The sequence below is a fragment of the Bubalus bubalis genome, chromosome X (genome assembly GCF_019923935.1).
Source record: "Bubalus bubalis isolate 160015118507 breed Murrah chromosome X, NDDB_SH_1, whole genome shotgun sequence".
NCBI classification, from domain to species: Eukaryota; Metazoa; Chordata; class Mammalia; order Artiodactyla; family Bovidae; genus Bubalus; species Bubalus bubalis.
Window position 1 is genome coordinate 94,741,776 of NC_059181.1, and position 24,329 is coordinate 94,766,104.

Consider the following 24,329-nt stretch of genomic DNA (forward strand, 5'->3'; position numbering starts at 1 on the left):
ACAATTAAACTAAAATACTTATGAAAAGAAATTCTAAGTAGCTTGTATACATGCCTTTGATGATTTTACACAGTTCACCCTTGTGAGCATTAATATCAGGCTATATTTGAGACTAAACTACCAATGTGCTTCTTCCCATAACTGTTTACAATGGGCTTTTCACTGTGCTCCATCTTTACTTATCCACTTTTACTACATTGATGTATTAATTCTCAGAATTATACATGGAAGCAGCAATGTATAGACTTTTCAATTTACTGAATTACTGTGCTTAGCCTCCCTGTATAAGTGAGGCTATTGATGCAAAGAAACTTATTAATGTAGCAGAAACATTTCCCCCCATATGTGTTGAGCATTTGCAAATACTCCAACTTAAAGTTAAATAGAAAAACAAACACACACTAAAATTATCAAGTCCCAATATTACATTATCATCAATGATGAACCTCTGAACCTAATTCCTATTATTCTCTCAAGTCTAAGAAGTTTATGGAAAGATTTATAGTTAAAAGTGGTGCTCTTAACCTACATTTTCTCCCTTTCTCCTCAGGTGCTTAGTTTCTCAGTTGTGTCTGATTCTTTGTGACCCCATGGACTGTAGCCCACCATAATCCTCTGTCCATGGGGATTCTCCAGGCAAGAATACGAGAGAGGGTTGCCATGTCCTCCTCCAGGGGATATTCCCAACCCAGGGATCGAACCTAGGTCTCCCACATTGCAGGCGGATTCTTTACTGTCTGAGCCACCAATAATTTATTTCTCCTCATAAATCACTGTAAACAAGGAGAAGAGTGAAGGACAGAAAAACAAACTTTGTCTGCAATGATACTAAGAAGTATCTTTAACTCAAAAAGATGAAACAAGGCAAAGACTGCCCAAAAATTGGTGGTCAAGTAGAACTGAAGGACTACAGAGTTATTACCTGTGGCTGAGTAAAACCCGGCAATTAAATGGTATACCTTGAATTAAAAAATAAATGATGACTTTTTTCCTATAACAGAAAAAAAAAAGTGTTTAGGGATAGTGGTTGAAGCTTTCTTGGACCCCACAAGACATAAAGTCTTGAAAAGCTGTAGAGGTGAGACTGAGTAAGAAATAATATAAACTTTTAACATTTACAGGAAGTTTACTATCAGTGTGTCAGGGAAAATATAAAGACTCCACATGCCCTGATTCTAGTTTCCTAAGTCTAAAGCAATCGCAGTCTCATGATAGTCTTCTTATATTAGGATAATATTCAATAGTTTAGATCATCTTCTTCCTCCCTTCCTCACACAAGCTTCCTAAATAAAGCCATTCCAGGAACAGTGCAACTATTAAAAAGTTGAATAAAGAAAGTAGATTATGATCAAATACAGTGCCATGAATTATAAAAAGGAAACATTTAATGAAGAAAATACCTCTCTAAGTTAGGAGCACATACAAATATAAAATAACACACTTAGTTTGCTTTCATATCTTAGTAACTGTAAACAATGCTACTATGAATATTGGGATTCATGTATCTTTTCAAGTTAGTGCTTTTATCCCAAGTTTCATGGTTTTGTTAACACAAACACAATGTGAAAATGAGCTGTCTCTGTGTTTTCTTCACTGCACAGACTGGCATTGCAATTGGTGACTCTGATAGCCAGCTGTGATGCTCTTTCGACTATGGTTTTGCAGTTCTTGGAAGAGATATTGTGAGAAATTGAAACAAATTTGTTGCACATCAGCAGCACTACAAGTTCTTGTTGTTGTGGACCAGGAACTTCCAAAATATGCTGGGCATCATGTGTTTATTTTCTTGTTGCTCTCATAACTGATGTTGGACATCAAGATATGACCCTTGAATCTCCTGCCCACCCTGTTGTTGATGCCTCTGGGTTTCTGGCAGTTCCACCAAATTTTGACATATCAATCTGACTGGTGCCAGGTGAACTTCTTGGTCTTCTTTTTGATGATCTTGGGCTTTATGAGAGATCTGATGGTGGCTATGATACCAAGTAGGAGATGACTGAGACTGCATATGGAGGGACTCAAGGAGTATAATTGCTGGGTAATTTGGTAGCTCTATTTTTTAATTTTTCAGAAAATTTCATACTGTTATCCACAGTGGCTACAACCTTTTACATTTCCACCAAGAGTGTACAATGTTGCCTTTTCTCCACATCTTCTCCAGCATTTGTTATTTGTGTTCCTTTTGATGATGGTCATTCTTGCAGGTGTGAAGTGATTTCCTTGTGGTGTTGATTTCCGTTTTCCTGATTATTGGACATGTTGAGCAAATTTTCACCTGCCTGCTGACCATCAGCATATCCTCTTTACATAAATATTTATTTAGGTCTTCTGCACATTTTTAAGCAGTTTGTTTTTTAATGTTGAGTTGTATGAGCTGTTTGTATTTTTGGATATTAAGCCCTTATCAGTCATATCAATTGCAAATATTTTCTCCCATTCATCAAGTTATCTTTATGGTTTGTAAGTGATTTATTTTGCTGTGCAAAAGCTTTTGAGATTAGCTGGGATCCATTTGTTTATTTGTGTTTTGTTTCTTTTGTTTTAGGAGATAAATTAAAAAATATATTGCTATGACTTATGTAAAAGACATAAAAATATCTACTTCTGCTTCACTGACTATACTAAAGCCTTTGACTGTGTGAAGCACAACAAACAGTGGAAAATTCCTAAAAAAGATGAGAATACCAGGCCACCTTACCTGCTTCTTGAGAAACTTGTATGCAGGTCAAGAAGCAACAGTCAGGACTGGACATGGAACAATGAACTGGTTCAAAATTGGGAAAGCAGTACATCAAGGCTGTATATTATCACCCTTCTTATTTAAATGATATGCAGAGTACATCATGCAAAATGCCTGGCTGGAAGAAGCACAAACTGGAATCAAGACTGCCTGGACAAATATCAATAACCTCAGATATGCAGATGACATCACCTTTATGGCAGGAAATGAAGAAGAACTAAATATCTTCTGGATTAATGTTAAATTGGAGAGTGATAAAGCTGGCTTAAAACTCAAAATTCTAAAAACTAAGATCATGACATCCTGTCCCATCACTTCATGGCAAATAGATGAGGAAATACTGGAAACAATGACAGACTATTTTCTTGGGCTCCAAAGTCACTGCAGATGGTAACTGCAGCCATGAAATTAAAAGACACTTGCTCCTTGGAAGAAAAACTATGGCAAACCTAGACAACAGAGACATCACTTTCTCAACAAGGGTCTGTATAGTCAAAGCTATGGCTTTTCCAGTAGTCGTGTATAGATGTGAGAGTTGAACCATAAAGAAGGCTGAGTATGGAAGAATTGATGCTTTTGGACTGTTGTGTTGGAGAAAACTCTTGAGAGTCCCTTGGACAGCAAAGAGATCAAGCCAGTCAATCCTAAATGAAATCAACTCTGAATATTTATTGCAAGGACTAATATTGAAGCTGAAGCTCCAATACTTCAGCCACCTGATGTGCAGATCTAACTCAGTTTAAAAGGCCCTGATGCTGGGAATGACTGAGGACAGGAGGAGAGGGGGATGACAGAGAATGAGATGGTTGGATGGCATCATCGACTCAATAGACATGAATTTGAGCAAACTGAGAGATAGTGAGGGACAGAGAAGCCTGACATCCTGCAGTCAATTGGGTCTCAAAATGTCAGACGCAGCTGAGTGACTGAACAGCAACAACAAAAGTTATTGTCAATAAAAAGATCATAAACCATTATCAAGTGGGATTTATCTCAGGGATGCAAGGATTTTTTCAGTATCCACAAATCAATCCATGTGATACACCACATTAATAAATTGAAGAATAACAACCACATGATAATCTTAATAGATGCTGGAAAATCTTTTGACATAATTCAATGTCCACTTATAATTAAAAAATATCCAGAAAGTGAGCACAGAGGGAATATAGTTCAACATAATAAAGGCAAGATATGACAAACCAACAGGTAGTATTATACTCAAAAGTGAACAGCTGAAATAATTTTCTCTAAGATCAGGAACAAGAAAACTATACCCACTCTCACATTTTTATTCAACATAGTTTTGGAAGTCCTAGCCACAAAAATCAGACAAGAAAATGAAGTAAAAGGAATCTAAATTGGAAAGGAAGAAGTAAAGCCATCATTCTTTGCAAATGACATGATACTCTACATAGAAAATTCTAAAAATGCCACCAGAAAACTACTAGAACTCATCAATGAATTTGATAAGGTTGTACAGTTCAAAATTAATATATGAAAATCTGTGATATTTACATGTTCCAACAGCAAACTATCTGAAAGAAAAATTAAGGAAACAGCCCCATTTAACATCGCATCAAAGAGTAAACCATACCTAGGAATAAACTTACCTACGTAGGTGAAAAATGTATATTTGGAAAGCAATGTGAGTGAAAGTCGTTTAGTCGTTTCTGACTCTTTGTGACCCCATGGACTATATGGTCCATGGAATTCTCCAGGCCAGAATACTGCAGTGGGTAACCATTCCCTTCTCTAGGGGATCTTCCAAACTCAGGGACTGAACCCACGTTTCCCACATTGCAGGCAGAGTTCTACCATCTGAAACACCAGGGAAACCCAAGAATACTGGAGTGGGTAGCCTATCCCCTCTCCAGAAGATCTTCCCAACCCAGGAATTCAACCAGGGTCTCCTGCATTGCAAGCAGATTCTTTCCCAGCTGATCTACCAGGAAAACTGTAAGACAATGATTAAAGAAACTGAAGATGGCACAACCGGATGGATAAATATACTACGATTGAATTGGAAGACTTAATATTGTTAAAATGATCATACTACTCAAGGTAATCTACAAATTCAATGCACTCCCTATCAAAATACCAATGCCATTTTTTTTTAAAGTAGAGCAAATAATTTTAAAAATGTATGGAAACACAAAGATCCCAAATCGTCATAACAATCTTAAGGAAGAAGGATAAGTTGGAAAAATCAGTCTTCCTAACTTCAAACTATACTTTAAAGCTACAATAATGAAAACAGTATGTTACTAGCACAAAAACAGACACATAGTTCAATGAAACAGAATAGAGAGCTCAGAACTAAACACACACACCTATTGCCAATTATTCTGTGACAAAGGAGGCAAGGATATACTATGAAGAAAGTAGTCTTTTTAATAAGTGGTGCTGGGACATTTGGACAGCTTATGTAAAAGAATGAAGTTAGAACATTCTCTGATGCCATATACAAAAATAAACTCAAAATGGATTTAAGATCTAAGTGTAGTACTTGAAACCATAAAACCCCTAGATGAAAACATAGGCAGAAAGTTTTTGGTGTCTTTAGACTTAGTAGTTAGAAAAGGCCTCTTTGAAGTGGACTTTAGTGGGGATAGGCTACCCACTCCAGTATTCTTGGGCTTCCCTAGTATTTCAGATGGTAGAACTCTGCCTTCAATGTGGGAAGCTTGAGTTCGGTCCCTGAGTTGGGAAGATCTAAAGATTTTTCTCAGCTGAGATATGAAAAACAAAGATCAAGGTTTAGTACCATTGGAAATATAGAGGGGGAGCGTGTTGATACACACTAGGCAGAAGTAAAGAGCTAATGATAAGTCCTTCATTAACTCAAATAATAAAACAATGCTGGTGTGGCTGGATCATAGTGAATGAAGGTGAGAATAATATAAGATTACCTCATGGATTTTGGAAGAGAAAAGATCATAGAGGACTTTGCAAATGAAAGGAAAGTCTTTGAATTTTATTGTTTCATAGCTAGTCTTTATAAACAGTTGAACTGGAGAGTGATGTGGATATAGAACAGAGATGGGCATTCTTGTTTTAATTGACATTAGACAGTTTTTTGGAGAAGAGTTAAAATGCTGTAGCAAACTCTCATGTAGGAAAGAAGCTTAAAACTCAATACCATTCACAGAATAGAATTTGAGGTAGACAAATGTGATAGTCGGAAAGAATCCCTCCACACAAGTAACCCTATCTATAACTTAACGTCTTAAGTCTATTGCCCACACTGCTGACAGAGTGAGGTTTCTAAAATACTCATTTGAACCTGTTATTTTTCTACTTCAGTTTTTTTCTTTACTTTGATGACTTTCAAGGTCCATAATGATCTTTCTGGAGCATGCCATTCTAGCATTTGTTCTCAATCTCCTACTCCCTTTTCACTCCAAGTGTACTGGCCTACTTGCAATTTCCTATGTTTTCTTTGAACCTGGTGACCCTTAGCATATCACATCCTTTACTGGAAACAGTTTTCAGTACTCCCACTCTTAACTGAGCACAGATAAAAGCCCTTTCCGACCACTACTTTTACCAAGGATAATAGTCACTATAGTTAACAAGTAGTGTGAGCCAAGCACCAACTAATCAGAATGGATGATGGCTACTGCTGGTTATACAGATCGTATTTTTAAAGCTATTAGAATAGGGCATGACACCCGATAAATACTATATTACTATTTGCTGTTATGTGAAGAAAAATCAAAAATATTTGGTTGTTATGAGTTTGAGGGCAATTTTGTCATAAATTTTTGTTATGTTAATATAATATTCATTTTACTATATAAATAGCTGAATCATATAAATGTGTCATGACTCTTGTGGGGAGTATGAATGAGTTGACAAGAAAAGTAAACTAACTAGAACTAAAGACTAGTATCAATGGCTAGGGAGAGAGACTGTGGTATTAGATTATAGAGTCTGAATCGTCAAATAATGAGTTTGCATTTGAAACGCAGACATAAAGTATTACAAGTTGTAAGTGGTGCTTGAAAGAGATAAATATGACAGTGGTGTGAAGAGTGAGTTAGAGGACAAAAATAATTGAGACATGGAATTTAGTTTGCAGATAGTTGTGGTCTTACAAATAACCCAAGTAATGAAAGCCAGAAGAGAGAAAAGGACTAAATCTGATTGCTGTTACAAACCATGCTTCCAGACTAGAGGATGAGAACTGACAAAAGTGAAAAAGTAAATAAGGGTGCAACCAACCAAATAAGATATGCAATTTTTACATGTTAATCATTATAAAGAGTTAAATACTTAGAAGCCTTATTTCCTTTGCTCAGAGCCAAATAATAGTAGGGAATGAGGCAAAGATTGTGAGGAAAGAGCTGACATCGAAAGAAATCTAAACCATCTAAGGAACGCTATAAGGTTCATCACTGTGGAAAGAAGTTTAGTTTCCATACACATATACATGTATATATGTGTGTGTTATATATATATATATATCAGATGAGATCAGTCGCTCAGTCGTGTCTGACTCTTTGCGATCCCATGAATCTCAGCACGCCAGACCTCCCTGTCCATCACCAACTCACAGAGTTCACTCAGATGCACGTCCATCAAGTCAGTGATGCCATCCAGCCATCTCATCCTCTGTCGTCCCCTTCTCCTCTTGCCCCCAAATCCTCCCAGCATCAAAGTCTTTTCCAATGAGTCAACTCTTCGCATGAGGTGGCCAAAGTACTGGAGTTTCAGCTTGAGCATCAGTCCTTCCAAAGAACACCCAGGGCTGATCTCCTTCAGAATGGACTGGTTGGACCTCCTTGCAGTTCAAGGGACTCTCAAGAGTCTTCTCCAACACCACAGTTCAAAAGCATCAATTCTTCGGCACTCAGCCTTCTTCACAGTCCAACTCTCACATCCATACATGACCACAGGAAAAACCATAGCCTTGACTAGAGGGACCTTTGTTGGCAAGGTAATGTCTCTGCTTTTGAATCTGCTATCTAGGTTGGTCATAAGTTTCCTTCCAAGGAGTAAGCGTCTTTTAATTTCATGGCTGCAGTCACCATCTGTAGTGATTTTGGAGCCCAGAAAAAGAAAGTCTGACACTGTTTCCACTGTTTCCCCATCTATTTCCCATGAAGTGATGGGACTGGATGCCATGATCTTCATTTTCTGAATGTTGAGCTTTAAGCCAACTTTTTCACTCTCCACTTTCACTTTCATCAAGAGGCTTTTTAGTTCCTCTTCACTTTCTGCCATAAGGGTAGTGTCATCTGCATATCTCAGGTTATTGATATTTCTACTGGCAATCTTGATTCCAGCTTGTGTTTCTTCCAGTCCAGGATTTCACATGATGTACTCTGCATATAAGTTAAATAAACAGGGTGACAATATACAGCCTTGACGAACTCCTTTTCCTATTTGGAACCAGTCTGTTGTTCCATGTCCAGTTCTAACTGTTGCTTCCTGACCTGCATATAGGTTTCTCAAGAGGCAGATCAGGTGGTCTGGTATTCCCATCTCCTTCAGAATTTTCCACAGTTTATTGTGATTCACACAGTCAAAGGCTTTGGCATAGTCAATAAAGCAGAAATAGATGCTTTTCTGGAACTTTCTTGCTTTTTCCATGATCCAGCACATGTTGGCAATTTGATCTCTGGTTCCTCTGCCTTTTCTAAAACCAGCTTGAACATCTGGAAGTTCACGGTCCACATATTGCTGAAGCCTGGCTTGGAGAATTTTGAGCATTACTTTACTAGCGTGTGAGATGAGTGCAATTGTGCGGTAGTTTGAGCATTCTTTGGCATTGACTTTCTTTGGGATTGGAATGGAAACGACCTTTTCCAGTCCTATGGCCACTGCTGAGTTTTCCAAATTTGCTGGCATATTGAGTGCAGCACTTTCATAGCATCATCTTTCAGGATTTGGAATAGCTTAACTGGAATTCCATCACCTCCACTAGCTTTGTTCGTAGTGATGCTTTCTAAGGCCCACTTGACTTCACATTCCAGGATGTCTGGCTCTAGGTCAGTGATCACACCATCGTGATTATCTGGGTCGTGAAGATCTTTTTTGTACAGTTGTTCTATGTGTTCTTGCCATCTCTTCTTAATATCTTCTGCTTCTGTTAGGTCCATACCATTTCTGTCCTTTATTGAGCCCATCTTTTCATAAAATGTTCTTTTGGTATTTCTGATTTTCTTGAAGAGATCCCTAGTCTTTCCCATTTTGTTGTTTTCCTCTATTTCTTTGCAATAATCACTGAAGAAGTATTTCTTATCTCTTCTTGCTATTCTTTGGAACTCTGCATTCAGATGCTTATATCTTTCCTTTTCTCCTTTGCTTTTCATGTCTCTTCTTTTCACAGCTATTTGTAAGGTCTCCTCAGACAGCCATTTTGCCTTTTTGCTTAGAGTTCAATTATTTTTGATCACACATATACAAAGCAGTAATGTCTACAAGATACATGCTGTGTTTTATGCTGTGTTCTGAAGGCAACAAGGTGAACCTGAGTGTTTCATGAGAACTAGAAATATACCATTTTTGGATAAGTACTGTACACTCTTCAGTATGTTAGAAGCCAATCTTTAAAATTTTTATGTGCTGGTTGTAAACCCTAAGTGCCTTGGGTTAATAGTTCCAATCAGGTTTTCAGCTTTATAAGTTGATAGTTTCTTTGGGAAAACAGGTGCTGGAATTTCTCACTGCCAAATGAAATTGTCTGAGCCAGTATATATGCATTGTCTAGATTAGATGGTAGAGAAGACATATGCATAACTATATTTGTATGTTCTAAATGAAGCTTAATCAGCCACCAAGAAGGAGAAGACACCTTAAAATGTTGGGATGTTCAGATAATGTCACCAAATGAATACATAAAATGGTCTATTTGGACAGAGTTCAAAAAGGAGTGAACAAAACTAGTGAACCAATTCTTCAAAATCTGTTAAGGCTAAAGATAGACTGACAAGTTATGATTTGTTTCCAAAGTTAACAGTATTTCAGGTGCCAGCTTTCTTTAGATTTGAAGTAGTTGAAGTTTAATCTCAATTGCAAATAAATAAAAGGCAACTTGAGGAGGATCTGGTTTCTCCATGAGTTTATCAAATACTAGATGTTTAGTGTTTATTCCTGTTTATTTTATTTTAAAAGTTGATTTCCTTCCTAGTAAACATTCCTAGTAAACACTTTCAGCCAGTTGGTGGTGATATGATGCTAACATGTACGTGTTTCTTTGGGGAACAGCTTGGGAATGAAGCAAGATAATTATTAACCTTTGTAACTTTATGAATATTCTATTTCTAAGCAGTTTGTGTTTCTTTTGAGGGTCCCTGTGTTTAACAGTGAACACTGGCAGTAGCCATGAAACAGTGTTCTTTGATACATTTAAACATTCTGAATGAAGCTTTTTTTTTTTCTTTTTTAATTTGTAAGGTCTGGAAAGATATTTGCATATGATAGAACTAAAAATCTGAAATAACTGTCTGGGTTTAGCATTGGCATTTCAGTTTTACTCCCATTGTAGGCACTTCTCTGCTTCTGGGAAGGATTCCAGAATCACTAAATATGTCAAAATATGTTTTACTAAGATACAGTGAGGTATAAAGGGTAGAATTCCATGGTGTGTATTAAGTCCTTGCCCTCTTTCCTTCTAAGTGCTTCTTCAAATAAATCAACTTTCATGTCTAAAAACTGGAAAGTGAGAAAAGAGATTTCCCAGGTTTGGGATGGTGAAATGGCCTCCTTGCTTATGATGGCAAGGCATCAAGAGAGTGAAGCATTGTCTCCATGAGGTTTGATTACTAGTCAAACTAAAAAGCTCAAGAGATTCTTCTTCCACAGGAATAAACAAAACAAAAACTAAAAATTAACACATAAACTCATTATATTAGAAATATTTGACACAAAGCAACAAATGATTGTCACTTACATGCTGAAGTAGACCTTTAGAAAATAAATGAGAGGATATATGAGCAGTGAATATTCATATGAAAAAGAAAAGCATCTGAAATTTAAATGAAAAGTCAAATGTCATTTTGAGTGTAATTGTTAAATCTGTTAATATTCTGAAGATATTTCTTGAGCTGATGGTAAAACTTAAGTAGAATGAGAAGTCGTTTATAATAAGTGGGTGTCTAAGGACTGTCTTTTTATGCAACTAAATTTGTTCCAAGGCAGATAAAACAGAGAGAAGTTCAAGCTAAAATCAAATAATAAAAAGAACAATGGCCATTGATCTATCCTTCCAAACAGACAAAAGCAATACAAAATATCACATTTCAATGTCAAGAACTCCAGGGAACTAATATCCTATAAAAGCTGAAAATTTATATTCTACTGTGAGAGGAAATATTCTAGATTTTTCCCTTGGAATTTGCATTGCATTTTAAATGATGTAAAATAATCTATATAAAAAGAAATCAATAAGAAAAATTGTCTTGGTTTCAGCTTTTGATTTAAGAAAATAATTTTCCAATCATAGGAAGAAAGCAAAATAAAAAATGAAATATAAAATTCAAGTTTGCTTTTAATCAGAAAGTCACCTTTTCCTTTTGATTTGATTTTTATCAAAATTTTACTCAAAAGGGGTGGCAAAAAGATGGTAAAAGTGCTAATAAGCTGCAATTCAAGCTGAATGTTTGTTGAATTTAGGTAGAGATGTATAAACAAATACTGAATATTGTAAAGTAAAAAAAAAACTAAATTATACAAATGTAAAAAAATAAAATAAATGAAAAAATAAAGAAAAAGAAAATGTATGTTACTAGTGATGTTTGAAATTTAATTTAGACTTGATCTGAAATCACTGGGGACTTTTGTCATTGTTGCCTACACTTAGAGTTTAACTAACACCGTTGAGATATTATTGCATTTATAACTTTAAACACAGTGAATTCAAAAGGAACTCTAAATTTGTGATATTCCATTCCTCTCCATAGTTTTCCATTTGTGAACATTATTGTGCACAATAGGTGGGATATGAACCCCCCAAAATATAAAATTTTGATCATGTGTTTCTATGATGCTGACTCTGAGGCATCTAACCATAGGCACACTACTAAATAATCCCTCTTTACAAAAATTTTATTTGAAGAGAAGAGGAACACACTCCATATCCAGGTTACCCGTAATTGGACTTTCATTAGGTATGGGACATAAAAGGTGCTGGCTCAGAGACTTCAGTTTCTACTGCAAAGGTGGCATTAGTGGAAAAGAACCTGCTGGCCAATGCAAGAGACTTAGAGGTAGGTAGGTTCAATCCCTGGCTCAGGAAGATCCACTGGAAGAGGGCATGGTAACCTACTCCAGTATTCTCACCTGAAGAAACCCATGGACAGAGGAGCCTGGTGGGTTAGACTCCATAGAGTCACAGAGTCAGACACGACTGTCAGTTAAGTTCAGTTGCTCAGTCGTGTCTGGCTTTTTACGATCCCATGGACTGCAGCATGTCAGGCCTCTCTGTCCATCACTAATTCCCAGAGTTTACCCAAAGGGATGCCATCCAACCATCTCATCCTCTGTCGTCCTCTTCTCATCCTGCCTTCAATCTTTCCCAGCATCAGGGTCTTTTCAAATGAGTCAGTTCTTCGCATCAGGTGGCAAAAGTATTGGAGTTTCAGCTTCAATATCAGTCCTTCCAATGAACACTCAGGACTGATCTCATTTAGGATGAACAGGTTGGATTTCCTTGCAGTCCAAGGGACTCTCAAGAGTCTTCACCAACACCACAGTTCAAAAGCGTCCATTGTTCAGTGCTCAACTTTCTTTATAGTCCAACTTTCACATCCATACACGACTACTGGAAAAATCATAGCCTTTACTAGACAGACCTTTGTTGGCAAAGTAATGGCTCTGCTTTTTAATATGCTTTCTAGGTTGGTCATAACTTTCCTTCCAAGGAGTAAGCGTCTTTTAATTTAATGGCTGAAATAACCATCTGCAGTGATTTTGGAGCCCCCCAAAATAAACTTAGCCACTGTTTCCCCATCTACTTGCCATGAAGTGATGGGGCTGGATGTCATGATCTTAGTTATCTGAATGTTGAGCTTTAAGCCAACTTTTCATCTCTCCTCTTTCACCTTCACCAAGAGGCTCTTTAGTTCTTCTTCACTTTATGCCATAAGGGAGGTGATATACGCATATCTGAAGTTATTGATATTTCTCCCAGCAATCTTGACTCCAGCTTGTGCTTCATCCAGCCCAGCATTTCTCATGATGTACTCTGCATAGAAGTTAAATAAGCAGGGTGACAATATACAGCCTTGATGTACTCCTTTCCCTATTTGGAACCATCTGTTGTTTCATGTCCAGTTCTAACTGTTGATTCCTGACCTGCATACATATTTCTCAAGACACAGGTCAGGTGGTCTGGTATTCCCATCTCTTTAAGAATTTTCTACAATTTATTGTGATCCACACAGTCAAAGGCATTGGCATAGTCAATAAAGCAGAAATAAATGTTTTCTGGAACTCTTTTGCTTTTTTGATGATCCAGGGGATGTTGGTAATTTGATCTCTGTTTCCTGAGTCTTTTCCAAATCCAACTTGAAAATCTGCAAGTTCATGGTTCATGTATTGCTGAAGCCTGCCTTGGAGAATATTGAGCATTAGTTTACTACCATGTGAGATGAGTGCATTTGTGTGGTAGTTTGAGCATTTATGGCATGACTTTTCTTTGGGATTGGAATGAAAACTTACCTTTTACAGTCCTGTGGCCACTGCTGAGTTCTCCACATTTGGAGGCATATTGAGTGCAGCACTTTAACAACAGTCAACATTTTAGGATTTGAAACATTTTAACATTTTAGGATTTGAAATAGCACAACTGGAATTCCATCATCTCCACTAGCTTTGTTCGTAGTGATGTTTCGTAAGGCCTGCTTGACTTCACATTCCAGGATATCTGGCTCTAGGTGAGTGATCAAACCACCGTGGTTATCTGGATCATAAGGATCTTTTTTGTACAGTTCTTCTGTGTATTATTGCTGTTTCTTTTTAATATCTTCTGCTTCTGTTAGATCCATACCATTTCTGTTCTTTATTGAGCCCATCTTTGCATGAAATGTTCCCTTGTTATTGTTTATATTCTTGAAGAGATCTCTAGTCTTTCCCATTCTATTGTTTTCCTCTATTTCTTTGCTTTGATCACTGAGGAAGGCTTTCTTATTTCTCCTTGCTATTCTTTGGAACTGTGCATTCAAATGCACAGTATATCTTTCCTTTTCTCCTTTGCTTTTTGCTTCTCTTCTTTCACAACTATTTGTAAGGCCTCCTCAGACAGTCATTTTGCTTTTTTGCATTTTGTTTCCCTTGGGGATGGTCTTGATCCCTGTCTCCTGTACAATGTCACAAACTTCTGTGCATAGTTCATCAGGCAAACTATCAGATCTAGTCCCTTAAATCTATTTCTCACTTCCACTGGATAATCATAAGGGATTTGATTTAGGTCATACCTGAATGGTCTAGTGGTTTTCCCTACTTTCTTCAATGTAAGTATAAATTTGGCAATAAGGAGTTCATGATCTGAGCCACAGTCAGCTCCTGGTTTTGTTTTTCGTGACTTTATAAAACTTCTCCATCTTTGGCTGCAAATAATATAATCAGTCTGATTTCGGTGTGTCCATGTGTAGAGTCTTCTCTTGTGTTGTTGGAAGAGGGTGTTTGCTATGACTAGTTCATTCTCTTGGCAAAATTCTATTAGCCTTTGCCCTGCTTCATTCTGTACTCCAAGGCCAAATTTGCCTGTTACCCCAGATGTTTCTTGACTTCCTACTTTTGCATCCCAGTCCTCTATAATGAAAAGGACATCTTTTTTGGGTGTTAGTTCTAGAAGATCTTGTAGGTCTTCATAGAACCATTCCGCTTCAACTTCTTCAGAATTTCTGGTCGGGGCATGGACTTGGATGATCGTGATATGGAATGGTTTTCCTTGGAAATGAACAGAGATCATTCTTTCGTTTTTGAGATTGCATTCAAGTGCTGCATTTTGGGCTCTTTTGTTGACTATGATGGCTACTCCATTTCTTCTAAGGGATTCTTGCCCACAGTAGTAGATAGAATGGTCATCTGAGTTAAATTCACCCATTCCAGTCCATTTTAGTACACTGATTCCTAAAATGTTGATGTTCAGTGTTGCCATCTCCTGTTTGACCATTTCCACTTTGCCTTGATTCATGGACCTAATATTCCAGGTTCCTAGGCAATACTGCTCTTCACAGCATTGGACCTGCTTCTATCACCAGTTACATCCACAACTGTGTGATGTGTTTTCTTTGACTCCCTCTCTTCATTCTTTCTGGAGCTATTTCTCCAGTGATTTCCAGTAGCGAATTGGGCACCTATCGACTTGGGAATTCATCTTTCAGTGTTCTATCTTTTTCCTTTTCATACTGTTCATGTGGTTCTCAAGGCAAGAATATTGAAGTGGTTTGCCATTCCTTTCTCCAGTGGACCACATTTTGTCAGAACTCTCCACCATGACCTTTACGTCTTGGGTGGCCCTGCACGGCATGGCTTAGTTTCATTGAGTTAGACAAGTCTTTGGTCCATGTGACTAGATTGGGTAGTTGTCTGTGATTGTGGTTTCAGTGTCTGCCCTCTGATGCCCTCTCTTAGTACCTACCGTGTTACTGGGGTTTCTCTTATCTAGGATGTGGGGTATGTCTTCACAGCTGCTCCAGCAAAGCACAGCCACTGTTCCTTATCTTGGATGTGGGGTATCTCCTCTTGACCGCTCACCACTCCAGCACTGAGCAGACACGTCTGTAGTGACTAGCATCGGTACAGGTTTTCCTGTAACCAAGAGTTTTCACTGGGAATGTGGAACTTTCAATGATAAATCAAGGTCAGATATTGGAAAAAGAGATGGTTGGTGTGGCAGGCTGAGTTCTAAGATGATCCTTATGACTTTGATGTACACATCTTATATGATTCCCACTCTTGAGTATGGGCAGGACTTGTGAATGGGATATCATTCTCACAATTAGATTACTAAGTAGTTGATTTGTACTTAATCACAAGAATGATCATTGTAGGTGGTTATGGCATAATCAGGCTGGCCATTAAAAAAGGGTCTTAATCATTACAGTAAAGAGAGTCTTTCTTCTGACCTTGATGAAGCCAATCACCATGAGTTCTATAGCTACAGCCTCTAAAATCTGTCCTCTGCCAAATTCCAGTGAGATTGGAGAAGGAACTTAAGCCCCAGAGGAGATCACAGCTGCAGTCAACACTTTTATTTCATCCTTGTGAGACCCTAGGCAGATAATCTAACCTGTTACTCCATACTTGACCGGAGAAGGCAATGGCACCCCGCTCCAGTACTCTTGCATGGAAAGTCCCATGGACAGAGGAGCCTGGTGGGATACAGTCCATGTGGTCGCTGAGTCAGACACGACTGAGCGACTTTACTTTCACTTTTCACTTTCATGCCTTGGAGAAAGAAATGGCAATCCACTTCAGTGTTCTTGACTGGAGAATCCAAGGGACGGGGAGCCTGGTGGGCTGCCGTCTATGGGGTTGCACAGAGTCGGACGCGACTGAAGCAACTTAGCAGCAGCAGCAGCCGCCATACCTGACCCATGGAAACTGCGCTGTTTTAAGCCACTACATTTGTGGTAATTGTTACACTGCAATAGAAAGCTGTTGTTGTTGTTTTTCTTTTTTTTCTGCTGCATAATGAAATAAAATTTATGAACTTGTTGCCAGTTCCTGAACCTAAAAATTGTCATTTGTTCTTGAGTCATAACATTATTTTCTTTAAGAATCATATGCTTGAGGAAAATGTGACCAAGTCAATTGCCACTTGCTAGGCAACCAGCTGTGAGCAGGGGATGCCAGTAAGGAAGGGAGTAAATGGATTCCTCAAGGAATGAGTGGATTTCTATGTAGAGAGTGAGGTTCAACCAGAATACCCATCAGAGAGAAGGAGCAAACTAAGGTATATTTTTATTAAGCAACGTAAAGAACAGTGATTTTCAAACTGATTTTCAATTGTAAAATCAATTGTTGTTCAGTTGCTGAGTTATTCCTTTCTCTTCACATCATATTCAGCATTTATTGTTTGTGGATTTTTGACAATAGCCATTTTGAAAGGTGTAAAGTTTTGTAAATCATTGTACTTTTGATTTGCGTTGCTCTAATAATTAGCAGTGTTGAATATCTTTTCTTATGCTTCTTGGCCATTTGTATGTGTTATTTGGAGAAATGTCTGTTTAGCTCTTATGCCCATTTTTTAATTTTTTTTAATTTTAATGATATAAACCACATGAGCTGTTTATAAATTTTGGAGTCTAATATTTGTCAGGTGCATCATTTACAAATATTTTATCACATTCTCTGGGTTGTCTTCTTGTTTCCCTTATGATATCCTTTGCTGTGTGAAAGCTTTTAATTAGGTCCCATTTATTTACTTTTGTTTCCCTTGCCATTCTTCTGGGAGATAGAGCAAAAAAGATATGGTGCAATTTATGTCAAAGAGTGTTCTGCTTATGTTCTCCTCTAAGAGATTTATAGTGTCCAGTCTCACAATCAGGTCATTAATCCATTTTGTATTTATTTTTGTGTGTGGTGTTAAACAATGTTCTGATTTCAATCTTTTACATGTGGCTGTCCAGTTTTCCCAGCATCATTTATTGAAGACTAACTTTCCTCCATTGGAAAGTCTTGACTCCTTTGTCATAGATTATTTGACCACAGGTGCCTAAGCTTATGTCTGGACTTTCTATACCGTTCCTTTGATTTTTATTTCTATTTTTGTGCCAATGCTATAATGTTTTGATGACTATAGCAGTGTAGTATAATCTGAAGTCAGGAAACCTAAGTCTTCCACCTCCATTTTTCTTTCTCAGTATTGCTTTCACTATTTGGTGTTTTTTGTGTCTCCATATGAATTTCAAGATTTTGTGTTATATTTCTGAGAAAAGTGCCATTGGCCATTTGATAGTGATTGCATTGAATCTGTAGATTGCCTTGGGTAGTACAGTAATTCTGACAATATTGATTCTTCCAATCCAAGAACATGGTGTATCTTTCACTCTGTTTGCTTTTGTCTTTGATTTCTTTCATCAGGGTCTTACAGTTTTTGGAGTATAGGTCTTTGGTCTCCTTAAGTCAATATTGTTAGTGTATAGAAATGCAATTGATTTCTGTGCATTAATTTTGTAACCTGAAATTTTACCAAATTGATTGATGATCTCTAGTAGTTTTCTGGTAGCATCTTTAGGAATTTCTTTGTGTACTATCATGTCATATGCAAACAGTGACAGTTTCACTATTTCTTTAGCAATTCAGATTCCTCTTATTTCCTTTTCTTCTCTTACTGCTACAACTAGGACTTCAAAAATTTGTTGAAATGAAGTTGTGAGAGTGAATATCCTTCTCTAGATCCTAATCTTAGAGGAAATGCTTTTACCTTTTCACCATTAGTATGATGTTAGCTATAGGTTTGTCATATATGGCCTTTATTATGTTGAGGTATATACCTACTTTCTGGTGAGTTTTTGTTTGTTTGTTGTTGTTGTTGTTTTTTTTAACATACATGAGTATTAAATTTTGTCAAAAGCTTTTTCTGCATTTATTGAGAAGATCATATGGTTTTTATTTTTCAATTTGTTGATGTGGTGTATCACAGTGATTGATCTGAAACCATTGAAAAATCCTTTTATCCTTTGGATAAATCTCACTTGATCATGGTGTATGAACCATGTATTGTTGTATATGAATGTTTAGTATTTGTTGAGGATATTTGCCATCTATGTTCATCAGTGATATTGGCCTCTACTTTTCATTTTTGTAGTATCTTTATCTGGTTTTGGTATCAGGGTAATGGTGACCTCATAGAATGAAACTGGGAGTTTTCCTTCCTCTGCAATTTTTGGAAGTGTTTCAGAAGAATAGCTGTTAGCGCTTCTATAAATCTTTGATAGAAACTGTCTGTGAATCCATCAGGTTTTGGACTTTTCTTTCCTGGGCATTTTTAAATCACAGTTTAATTTCAGTGCATGTGATCTGTCTGTTCATATTTTATGTTTCTTTCTGGTTCAATCTTGGGAGGTGTACCTTTCTAAGAATTTGACCATATCTTCCACACTGTCCATTTTATTGCCATACAGTTAATTGTAGTCTCTTATGATCTTTTGTATTTCTATGGTGTCAGCTGTAATTTATCCCTTTTCATTTCCAATTTTATTGATTTGAATCCTTTCCCTTTTTTCTTGATGAATCAGACTGAAGATTTATCAGTTTATCTTCTTGAAAAATTTTTATTTTCATTAACCATTATTATTCTTTTCTTTTTTTTTTCATTTACTTCTGCTCTGATTTTTATAATTTCTTTCATTCTAACTTTAATTTTTATAGTGAAATGTAACATTTATTAAACACCTGTCAAAGGTCATCACCATTATGAAGTATTGTTTTACAATATTAACTCATACCTAATATCTGATATGGAGAAGGCAATGGCAACCCACTCCAGTACTCTTGCCTGGAAAGTCCCATGGACTGAGGAGTCTGGTGGGCTGCAGTCCATGGAGTCGAGAAGAGTCAGACATGACTGAGTGACTTCCCTTTCACTTTTCACTTTCATGCATTGGAGAAGTAAATGGCAAACCACTCCAGTGTTCTTGCCTGGAGAATCCCAGAGATGGTGGAGCCTGGTGGGCTGCCATCTATGGGGTCGCAGAGTCGGTCACGACTGAAGCGACTTAGCAGCAGCAGCAATATCTGATAACAAATACAGAAAACCTTATAAGGCAGTAATAATTAACTGCCATCATTACCATTTTTAATTAATTATCTATTTTAATTGGAGGATAACTACTTTACAATATTGTGATGGTTTTTGCCATACATAAACATGAATCAGCCACAGGTATACATGTGCTCCCCCCATCCTGAAACCCTTCCCACCTCTCTCCCCACCCTATCTCTATGGGTCCACCCAGAAGACTGGCTTTGGGTGCCCTGCTTTATGCATTGAACTTGCACTGGTTATCTATTTTGCAAATGGTAATGTACATGTTTCAAGGCTATTCTCTCAAATCTTCCCACTCTCGCCTTTTCCTACAGAGTCCCAAAGTCTATTCTTTACATCTGTGTCTTCTTCCCTTCCCTACATGTAGAATCACCAGTCAGTTCAGTTCAGTTCAGTCGTTCGGTCATGTCCAACTCTTTGTGACCCCATGGAGGCCAGGCTTCCCTGTCCATTGCTAACTCCTGGAGCTTGCTCAAACCCATGTCCATTAAGTCAGTGATGCCATCCAACCATCTCATCCTCTGTCGTCCCTTCTCCTCCCACCTTCAGTCTTTGCCAGCATCAGGGTCTTTTCCAATCAGTCAGTTCTTCACATCAGGTGGCCAAAGTATTGGAGTTTGAGCTTCAACATCAATCCTTCCAATGAATATTCAGGACTTATTTCTTTTAGGATGGACTGTTTAGATCTCCTTGCAGTCCAAGGGACTCTCAATAGTATTCTCCAACACCACAGTTTAAAAGCATCGATTCTTCAGTGTTCAGCTTTCTTTATGGTCCAACTCTCACATCCACACATGACTACTGGAAAAACCATGGCTTTGACTAGATGGACCTTTGTGGGCAAAATAATGTCTCTACTTTTTAATATGTTGTCTAGGTTGGTCATAACTTTTCTAAAGGACCAAGTGTCTTTTAATTTCATGGCTTCAGTCACCATCTGCAGTGATTTTGAAATCCAAGAAAATAAAGTCTGTCATTGTTTCCACTGTTTCCCCATATATTTGCTATGAAGCAATAGGGCTGGATGCCATGATCTTAGTTTTCTGAATGCTGAGCTTTAAGCCAAGTTTTTCACTCTCCTCTTTCACTTTCATCAAGAGGCTCTTTAGTTCCTCTTCACTTTCTGCCATAAGGCTGGTGTCATCTGCATATCTGAGATTATTGATATTTCTCCCAAAATCTTGATTCAAGCTGGTGCTTCCTCCAGCCCAGCATTTCGTATGATGTACTCTGCATATAAGTTAAATAAGCAGGGTGGCAATATACAGCCTTGAAATATTCCTTTCCCAATTTGGAACCAGTCTATTTTCCCATGTCCAGTTCTAGCTGTTGCTTCTTGACCTGCATACAGATTTCTCAGGAGGCAGGTCAGGTGGTCTGGTACTCCCATTTCTTTCAGAGTTTTCCACAGTTTCCCCCCCATCCTGAAACTCCTCCCACCTCTTTCCCCACCCTATCCCTCTGAAATGACCCAGAGCACAGACTTTGGGTGCCCTGCTTCATGCATTGAATTTGCACTGGTCATCTATTTTGCATATGGTAATGTACCATTTGGAAAGATGGTACTGATGATCCTCTCTATGTGGAAATTTCTTAAAGAGGATCATCAGTACCATCTTTCTAAATTCCATGAGTGAGTGAGTGAGTGAAGTCACTCAGTTGTGTCCAACTCTTTGTGACCTCATGGACTATAGCCTACCAGGCTCCTCTGTCCATGGGATTTTCCAGGCAGTAGTCCTGGGATGGATTGCCATTTCCTTCTCCAGGGGATCTTCCCAACCCAGGAATCAAACCTGGGTCTCCTGCATTGTAGACAGATGCTTTACCATCTGAGCCACCAGGGAAGTCCATCTAAATTCCATATATAAAAAACCTGGGAATAGACGACCCATACATATGTGTTAACATACAGTAAAAAAAATGTTCATAGCTAGGACATGGAAGTTACAGTACATATACACAATAGAATACTGCACAGGTATTACACCCTGTGTAAGAGGCTCCAGACTGATCCACCTCATTAGAACTGACTCAAAGGCATTCATTTTAATACCTGTGCAATATTCTGTTAATTATATGTACTGTAACTTCCTTATACATTCATCTGCCAATGGACATCTAGGTTGCTTCCATGTCCTAGCTATTGTAAATAGTGCTTCAATGAACATTGGGGTACATGAGTGCCTTTCAAGTCTGGTTACCTCAGGGTGTACACCCAGCATTGGGCTTGTTGGGTCATATGGGTTGTCTATTCCCAGTTTTTTAAAGCATCTCCACATTGTTCTCCACAGTGATAGTACCAGTTTGCATTCTCACCAACAGTGTAAGAGGGTTCCCATTTCTCCACACCCTCTCCAGCATTTATCCTTTGTAGACATTTTGATGATGGCCATTCTGACCAAGGTAAGATGACACCTCTTTGTGGTTTTGATTTGCATTTCTCTAATAATAAGTGATGCTGAGCATCTTTTCATGTGTCTATTAGCCATCTTTATGTCTTCTTTGGAGAAATATCTGTTTAGATTTTTGCCAGTTTTTGATTAGGTTGTTTGTTTTTCTGGTATTGATTTGCATGTGCTGCTTGTATACATTGGAGATTAATTCAATGCCAGTTATTTCATTTGCTATCATTTTCTCCCTTTCTGAGGGCTGTCTTTTCATCTTGATTATAGTTTCCTTTGTCATGCAAAAGTTTTTAAGTTTAATTAGGTTCCATTTTTTGTTTTTGCTTTTATTTCCATTACTCAGAGAGGTGGGTCATAGAGGATCTTGCTGTGGTTTACATCAATGTTCTGCCTATGTTTCCCCCTAAGAGTTTGATAGTTTTTGGTCTTACACTTAGGTCTTTAATCCATTTTGAGTTTATTTTTGTGTATGGTGTTAGAAAGTGTTCTAGTTTCATCCTTTATGCATAGTTGGCCAGTTTTCCCAGCACTACTTGTTAAAGAGATAGTCTTTTCTCCATTGTATATTTTTGCCTCCTTTGTCAAAATAAGGTGCCCATAGGTGCATGGATTTATCTCTGGACTTTCTATTTTGTTCCATTGATCTATGTTTTTGTCTTTGTGCTAGTACCATACTGTCTCGATGACTGTAGTTTGGCAGTATAGTTTGAAGTCAAGAAGTTTGATTCCTCCAGTTCCATTCTTCTTTCTCAAGATTGCTTTGGCTGTTTAGGGTCTTTCATTTTTCCATACAAATTGTAAAATTATTTGTTCTAGTTCTAAGAAAAATACCTAAGTTTAGATTTTGTTAATTTTTCTTTCTCTGTTAGCTTTAGGTGTAAGTTTAGGTTGTTCATTTGAGATTTTCCTCATTTCTTTAAATAAGGTTGTATTGCTATAAACTCCCCTTTCATAACTGCTTTTGTTGCATCCCATAGCTTTTGGATCATTGTGCTTTCATTTTCATTTGTCTCTATGTATTTTTTATTGATTCTTTGTTTTTTTTTTCCAGTTATTCATTTGTTGTTTAGTAGTATATTGTTTAGCCTCCAATTTTTTGTGTCTTTATAGGTATTTTTTCTTGTAATTTGTATCTAATTTTAACTCACAGCATTGTGATCTGAAAAAAAAATCTTGATATGATATCAGTTTTCTTAAGTTTATTAAAGCTAGCTTTTGTGGCCAAGCATGTTGGCAATCCTGGAGAATGTTCATTGTGCACTTGAGAAAATGTGCATTAGGCTCCTTTAGGATGGAATACTTATGCCATTCAGGATTAATGTGTCATTTAATATCTATGTTTCCTTATTGATTTTCTGCCTGAATGATCTGTCCATTAATGAAAGTGGTGTGTTCAAGGTCCCCCACTATTATTCTGTTACTGTCTCTTTCTCACTTTATGGCTCTTAGTATTTGCCTTATATATTAAAGCTCTCCTAAGTTTGATTCCTATATATTTACAATTGTTATATCTTCTTGGATTAATCCCTTGACCTTTTTTCAGGATTGAAAAACATTTATTGAATCAAAATCAAATGCTTTCTCTTTATTATCTACCAGCCAACACTGAACTTAATTTATTCAAAATCAACACAGTGTACAAAAAAAGTATGTTTATATTATAAAAATATATCAATTTTATTTCCTGGGTGCTGAGCAGAAGTCATTAAAAAAATCAAGGCAAATTTGCTCTCTATAATAGAACTGTTATAATTTAATAACAAAAGTGAAAGCTAATATATACTCACAAAGTATCTGTAAAGGCCCACTGATAATACTGCATCAGAAATGCTGAACCCAATCACCATGGTCCACATTTCCGCTCTATGCTCATTGGCACCACTCCATGCCTATATCATGGGAAAGCACCTCTTTTACAGAACGCATGTCATTAGTTAACAGTTGTTAGCACCTGTTTCAGCAAAATATTAACAGCCAATTCTATTTAGTTAGATTCAATTTTCAAGTCAGACACAATGTTATTGGGAGCAAATGACATAACAAGGTTTAAAAGCCCACTTATCAGTGGGGAAAGTGGACTCCCTAAAAAAACTGTGTCCAAGGTTAGTATCTTAAAATTGTTGGTAATTTTCTTATTTCTTGAGTCATTATTGGCACCTTCCTTGGCATTTGTTCCTGCACACAGTGTGGCTACTTGTGCCTGTCAGTTCAGAGGCAGCTGCAGAACAATTAGAGGCTGAAGAGGGCAGCCTTTGGCTTACCATGGAGACATGCTCTAGTGCTCACTGGAGAATTTCATGTTTGAGGAATCAGGAAAGCAAGCAATTGACAAAAATAAAGTTAAATCATGAGGTAGGGAAAAGGGACCATGGCCCCCTGTACTGTTCTAAGAGTTATACAAATATAAACTCTGTAATTGTTAAAGTCAAAATAGAAGTAGACTAACTAGTATTATCAC

The 24,329-nt window shown here is 37.4% G+C and overlaps 1 pseudogene; it reads right to left on the bottom strand.

Moving 5' to 3' along the window:
• Nucleotides 1-1,535: 1,535 nt before the first annotated feature.
• On the bottom strand, nt 1,536-23,727 carry LOC102405254 (annotated as a pseudogene).
• Between the last annotated feature and the right edge of the window lie 602 nt (nt 23,728-24,329).